The sequence below is a fragment of the Crinia signifera genome, unplaced genomic scaffold (assembly GCF_055691185.1).
Source record: "Crinia signifera unplaced genomic scaffold, ASM5569118v1 HAP2_SCAFFOLD_484, whole genome shotgun sequence".
Taxonomy (NCBI): Eukaryota; Metazoa; Chordata; class Amphibia; order Anura; family Myobatrachidae; genus Crinia; species Crinia signifera.
In genome coordinates, this window is record NW_028142377.1 from 47755 (window position 1) to 55713 (window position 7959).

A 7959-nucleotide genomic window follows, 5' to 3' on the forward strand; every position below is an offset into this window, starting at 1 on the left:
TCAAGTACCGGCTCCCTAGCCGCTCCAGCGATCCCCAGTGATCTCAAGTACCGGCTCCCTAGCCGCTCCAGCGATCCCCAGTGATCTCAAGTACCGGCTCCCTAGCCGCCCCAGCGATCCCCAGTGATCTCAAGTACCGGCTCCCAAGCCGCCCCAGTGATCCCCAGTGATCTCAAGTATCGGCTCCCTAGCCGCCCCAGTGTTTCCAGTGTCTCCAGCGCCCCCCTGTGCTACCCTCGTGTCATCCTCGGCTTCCAGGCCGCATCTCTCACTTCTCAAGTACCCTCTGTGTTGCTGTATAGCATTCAGTGCCATCGACCACCATCGATGGTTTAAGTACCCCGTTAAAGACTCTTGTTGTCCCAACTCTGCCAAAGCCACAGGGGAACCTGGGCAGAGGGCCGCGACCTGGTCGGCAGTTGCAGCGAAGTCCATATCCCCTTGCAGGGGTCCCTGGTGAATACCACTGTCGGCTTAGACCCCACGCCTCTGCTTTAGGTCTCAGCCAATCCTCTGTGTCCCCGGCAGTTCATCTCCCTCCAGTCTCCGTGCATGAGCTCCAGCTACCTCAAGCCTCCTCGCTTCCAGTTCCCTGCGCCCTCCACTGGCGCACCCAGGTCAGTGCCGGGAACACAGACAGTCCAGGCCGTGACAAAGGGCTCTTGACCTCACTAATTCACTCAGATCTGGTAGGTTTTGTTCCTACGATATTTCTACGGTAGGTGCACCATTAATCTGATTCATTACTCCAATGTGAGATCCACTCAATAATGATGGTTCTTGATACCGAAAATGGGTTTGACCACCTCTTATGTTCACCAGACTAGCTTCAGCGGACATCTCTGGCAATTTTTTACAAGCTATAAGATCTCTATATTGTTGCCCAACATCCACTGTTATGACCAATGGTTCTCCAGTCCTCACAATTTGCTCTAAGAAATGGGACAAGACAAGGATGCCCTCTTTCCCCCTTCTCTCTGCTATATGTATAGAGCCACTGGCAGCTAGAATTAGAGCTAATCTTGATCTGCGCGTAATTGAAGTGGGGAATCACTAGCACAAATTGTCTCTCTTTTGCTGATGATGTAATCCTCGCCCTATCCAACCCTTTGGCATCCCTCCCTAATCTTCATTTGGAACTTAACACCTACAGTATGTATCACTCTCGGGTTACAAGATCAATAGCTCCAAGTCTGAATCTCTTACTATGGACATTACATACTGGCAATCTCTCTAGATCTCCTGGATTGGTAGGATTAATGCGATCAAAATGAACCTAATCCCGAGGCAACTGTATCTCTTTCAGACCCTAGCCATACCTGTTTGCGCATGGCCCTGGACTCCTTGCAGACACTATTTAACCTCTTTATCTGGGCAAAACTACTGCTGCTAGACCCACATCTAAAGGCAGACTTTGACTCCCAGATCTCCCCTCTTATTACCCGCCCATTTTAATCGGGTAATTTCATGGCAATCTAGCCCCGGATGTAGGAGATCGGTCGACCTTGAAAATGCTTTGCTCCCGGTAGGCCGAGTCGATGAGATAGTTTGGCTTCCTGATCACATAGGCCAGCCTTGGCCTATACGACCCTGACCATCCGTTTAACCCTGACCATGTAGGAAAAACTCTGCTCATTGCTGAATCTAGCCCCATTTCCCTCCCCTATGTCACCTATTTGGGACCACCCTCTCTTCCCCGGGGTGCCTTGGCGTAACTTGCAAATAACTTGGTTCAAACATGTTAGGGACCAATTGTCCGCACCCACCTTTGCTGAGCTGCGATCTTCAGATTCTGTCCCTGCCGTGATCTGCTTCCAATCTGTGCAGGTTTTGAGTTTTGTTGTTTCTCAGTACCCCTCTACCAAATTCCAAATCTTGACACCATTCGAACCACTTTGCTCACTCTCAATGGGCTGACAAACCCCAGGGAGCATGGGAACAGGACCTGCCAAGATGACTGCCAAGATGACTGCTCTGCCATTCAGACTAGAATTGCTAAAGCTTCCATTAGTGTGGCTATCAAAGAGACTACAAGGTCTACACACGATGGTTATTAGTTCCGTCTCGGTTGAACGCCATATTTCTTTGTGGGAAATTATAACTTTAAAGAAGCTTAGCCATTGTATTTTGTTATAATAATCAATAATGTTTCAATATAAGGAAACTAATTCTTAACATATTAGCTTGTAACGGCAAAGAGAAAGTACAGTACCTGCACTCTGGTTTTTCAGAAAAACCACATGTCAGCTATCTGCGCTCATCTCAGAGTCAGACTAGACAGCCAGAGACCACAAAGATAGATGTGCTAAGAGATTGTAGCTCAACAGACGTGCAGATAGGAAACCAGAGCTGTATGAAACTATAAGATTAGATTAGGGACGCTAGACATTGCACGTACTCTTATGTTTTATCATATGTACGGGGGGGATATTTTGTAGTCTGTAAGCCCTGTGTTGGGCAGGATATGTGTGGGCGGCCAACTATGGCTGCATATAAATATGCAAGTTGTTCACAAATAAAGTCCAGAATGCTTTGAAGACATAACTGGATGGTGGTGTCTCTCCTCATTGTGTTCTCACCAATGCATTGGTAAAAGGTATCTGAGAGGTGACCTGATTAATTGAAGGGATTTCTTAGTGCTTCAAATAGCGATATCAGATGGGGGCTCGTCCGGGATGACACATGGAAGGATCGACATCTAATGGCACACTTCTAAACTGGACGAATCTCTTGGACTCTGACTGATACCCGGGTGAGTGGAAAGATTGATTTCAGTCTATTTTACTCAAGTCAGACTCTTTGAGTTTCATCTGGTATTTTGTAGAAAACTATACATTTCCTGTCTTTCCTTGCTGTCATTATAGTAACCCAATTAACTGGTCACACAGCCTAGGTTATTTGTAGTTGTATTTGTATTGTTTCATTTTCAAGGTATAATACACTACATTGCTGCTATATATGTTTATATGTTTTATATGTGTATGAAAGGTTTGGGCCAGCCTTAACGGGGTCTGATCGTTAACTGAACACTGAGGTATTGGTCCGCCTGCCGCCTCAGTTGACAGTCCGTTGTTGTCTGCTGTCTGTGTCGACTAGTGTTTTAAAGTTTAAATCAAATGAGTGTAAAGTGTATAAGGGCTGTTAATTAGTCCATAGGTACTCAAAGACCACCCTTGGCACTTGCTACCATAGGCTTGATCTGTCTCTTGTCAATGGTGGCCCCTGGATGTTCCTAAGGGACCGTACCAGCTCAGCCTTTACAATTGATCGCATTATTGTCATGTCTGTATAAGTCAAACGTGGTTGAATGACTGATCCAAGTACTTGCCTTTATCCTATAGGCACTTGTACCCATTGTACAACCAGCATTGTGTTGTGGTATAAACCAGTATCCAGTTTCAGTTATTATGCAACTTTATCCAGTGTTTTACAAAATAGAACACCTTTTAAGATAACCATTTCAGAAAAGGAAAAGGTTTTAACAGCGTTTGTTGTTATTGTGGGATGTCATTTGAATGCAGAATTATGGTCAGGATATATAATTCTATCATATCCTTCATGTTTAGACAAATGGCCCATTAATCATTGCAATATACCAACAATTTGTCCAAAATTTTTTCAAGAGTTAGCAAAAATTAAATACGGTGTTAAGATTTCAAGTATCATAGATGTAGGATATCTTCCTAATGTTAAACCCAGATGAATTAAGTGGGTAAATTTTCAGAGTAAACAGAAGAGATTGAGAAAGTCAGTGTCCAAACAAAAGCCAGCCAGTGATACACAGTTTACTTCCCGCACAACTATACATCCCGCTTCACCGCAATTGGATACGGCCAATACCCATAGAGCTTAATTACCTCTATCGGAGGGAACGGGATTAAGATACAGGAGCGCTCACCTACAGAAGTTGTTGCAGAACGGGAAGGTAGGAAAAGGTATTAAAATCATCAATACCATTTTTAAGAAGACTAATTTTCCCAAGTAAGGGACATTAGATCCACAGCAGTCTTGGAAAAGAGTCCAAGTCACAGACGGTCATTGGTTACAGAAGGGTTATTTAGACACTGTACAAACATGGCAAATTGTTTCACAAGAAATTGATGTAGGAAAAAAGGTCTGAACAGGAAGATTATATGACTGATATAATGCCACCACTGTATGTTCCAATAATACATAATACTGTTGACAATGTTGAAATTGTTGCGGTGGGGTCATCACAATTAGTACTGCCCACAAATGTAGAACAAAAGACACCTGAAAAACGTTATTTAAAAACACTAAGTGATTCAGAAAAACCAGAAGATACACTAAGCCTTAAAGATGTAATCCAAAAATACCCTGTTTGTGGGGAATGTGTTCCGGAGGGCAGTGAAAATGGTCGATTTTGTAATATTGACTTGGTGCAAAGGAGATTATGGGATTACAATACTAGTCCCAATAGAAATGGTAATCCAAAGTCAGGATTTAACATACCTGGTAATGAATACCAAATAATGCCTGTCAGGGTGAATAGCCATCCTAACCCTAGACATACACCTAATTTAGGACCTAATGATGTTGGGTATGTTGAACAGGAAAAGTACATACCATGGTTTCCCTCAGATATTATGCGCATTGTAAATGATTTACCAGATATCAGAAAGAGTCCAGCAAAATTTGAAAAGAGAATCAAACCCATGTTGGGTTGACTTAGAACAGATTCTTAAAGCCTCTATAGGAATAGGTGAATTCAATACTATTCAAGCCATAGGTGCCCAACGAGCACAAGGTGATAGAGGGGCAATTGAGGCAGCCACCACTCCTCCTAATCGCTACACTACAGCTTCAGGCAAACAGTTGTTATATAGAGTGCAATACAGATGTGATCAGATTAGAGACACTGCACCAGCCGAGCCTGATTTGGTGCAAAATAACCTCACCATTAGACAATAGTATAACAGATTGTCAGTCAGACATGAAAATGAAGGATTTTCCCCTTAACAGAGGCAATAATGTCAGACTGTTCCAACTTCTCTCCTTGTAAATGATGAAGTTACACCTGTACCTAATGAATTTTTAACCTCACCTACATGTCCAGTGAATCTGCTTGGAGGTGATATATACCAGTAATATTCCAGCTGCCATGAAGCCCAACATTGAAGCTGCAATCAAAGTTTACCTATTACAAGAAACTGCCACAGGGGTAAAATGCATTTAAGTAGAGTTTTATACAAGGTTCTAGCAGAAAACAACATTCAAGGTTACACCTATTTTGTTATGTTATGTTTTAAGTAAAGGTAGATGTTTATTGAGAAACCATTATTTGGCCAACTGCATTGTTTTCTTCTTCCCAAATGGGGGATGAATATATATATCGAATGGGAAGCAGAGAGATCAATGAGTTAATTACACATGATGAGGTCATTGGCAACATTAATTAGAACATGTCTTATATACAGAAATCAATTTGCTGGGTCAACATTAGTATTAGTACCAGAGTTTGTTGTTGATTGGAAGCATAGCTTCAGGTACACCTAATGCACATTCACAAACTGTAATAACATTGATAAAACATAGGAGGTTTGCAGTTATTAAATGCCAAGATCATATTAGACAAATTGATCTTGTTTCTAGGGGTAACGAATGATTGGTTGGTTGACATTATTGCCAGGGAGGTCCCTCCCATGTCATGACACATATAACAATAATTGTTGTTTTGTTATTAAATGAAGATTGATTTACTGAAAAAGTATCAAAAGGAGTAGCAACTCTACAAAAAAAAAAAAAAAAAACCTGACATTTATTAGATGTCATAACAGTGTATTTGGATAAAGTCAGAAAATAAAAGAGTAACATCAAAATAATTACCGAGAGTTATAAAAATGAATAAAGCCAAATGGCAAAGTAGTATTATTTGTTTAAGAAATAATTAAGAGACAAGGGTGTTTATGAAATAAATTAAGATAAAGCATTTGTCACATTTGTAGAGGTTACAAATCGATATTATTGATTTTATTCAGTTACAGAAAAGAAGGTTTATGTACGTATATGAAAGTGCTTATATGTTAAGAGGTATGGCCTGAAGTGTCTGAAATTGAGCAGTTTACTGCCAGAAAAGGATTTTGCAAGAATTGGTATGTAGATATGGTTTATCAAGTGTCATAGAAAATGACCAAGGAACAAATACAGTATTATAGGGAAAGTTTTTCAAATAATGTGTGAAATGATGGGAATGTATTCAAAAATACATATGTCTTTATATCCAAAGGTGGTTAGGACGGTATCTTACAAGGGAGAAAGGAGTGGCATGACCAGAAGCACTGCACTAGTGCTTCATAGTATTTATACCACACCTGGGCCTCTGCTTAACCTCTCTCCACATAAATTCAGATGGCAGACCAGATACGATACGGTACTGATCCAAAGACTGACTTTGAAATTGCATCATAATTTGACTGTTCAATATGTTATCCACTTATTTAAGCAGTTACAAGACCTTCGTCGAGTTCAACAGGAGATCCAACGTCTTCTTCATTTGGTCCAGAGCACGATACACAGCCTGGAGACCATGTTATGGTGAGAAGTTTCTTGCATTCAGGTTCCCTTGCAGATACACAGACTGGAGACCATGTTATGGTGAGAACTTTCTTGCATTAAGGTTCCCTTGCAGATTGATGGGACAGTCCTTAAGAAAGTATTGCTGACAACAGATACAGCTATGAAAGATGCTGAGAAGGACATTTACCTGGATTCGCAGGTCGCATTGCAAAACGGTGAGATGTTCAAGTTTTAAAATCACCAAAGGCTAAGCTGTGTGCATACACAGAGACTTTAATAGAGTTCTTCAATCAAGATGGAAAGCATTGTTTATAACTGACTGTATACTTACGGGACAATGTTAAGGACAATATTCAAGTTGCGTGAGTGGAGTAATCATGGACATTGCAGTATTTGAAAGTATCGAAGATGTGAGTGTCCCCTCCAATGGTGCCAAAGCAATAGATACAGGAAATATAAGGAAGTACACCCCTTACAGATGGGAAACGATCCTCTTCTCCAAAGTACGACCACAAGTTTTAATGTTCACAATTTCCGCCAAAAGGTACCAATGGGGATTGCAGTATTTATAATTATCTACTTTGGAGAGGGGCCCAGTCGAGGTTCATGGTCTGAGTACAGTACCTGTCCATTAGTATGGATAGGGGTTATTTCACTAAGTCCAATTCCTTTGTCCCTTCTAAGCAGGTCAACAAGAACATTTAAGGATATTTATAAGGAACAGGGTACAACACCCTTTGAAAGATTAATTTGTGATTATTGTACTTCCACCAAAGGAGAAAGATATAATCTGATGTATGGATAACATGGTATATTATTCGAAAGAATATCTAAGTTGACGGTATCATTCACTGTATGAACAGGTAACAAATGCAACTGATTGTTGAGTATGCATTAACACACCATTGATGAGTAATAACATGCCAATGTCACCACATGTTTCATATAAGGAAATACTAAATAGTTACTTTTGGAAATTTGTGGAAAAAAAGGATTGTGATTTATATAAGATATCATTATTTTGTTTCAGCAAAATTATAAGTGAGATGAAACTAGATTTTAGGTAAACAGAGGAATGTACACACTTCCACTACCAGGAAATGCCATACAAGATAAAAGTTTATGTAGGATATTGCAACAATATTTTTACAATGCATACGCCATACAGTATGTTCTGCTGAACCATGTGCAAATATTTTTTAAAGGTTTTCGGTTTATCGTATGCACCTTAGATTGAAATGATAAAGTATTTGAGTTTACACTACATATGACTGTTCCAGAGTTTAAAGTTATAAGTTAGGAATAATGGTTTTCACCATAGTTCTAGAAGTTTGATGTTCTTTTTCTTTATGCTAAAACCAAAATTTATAATATTGGTTGAAAATATGGTTTGAAAAGATTACCAATAAAGTTTGAAGATTT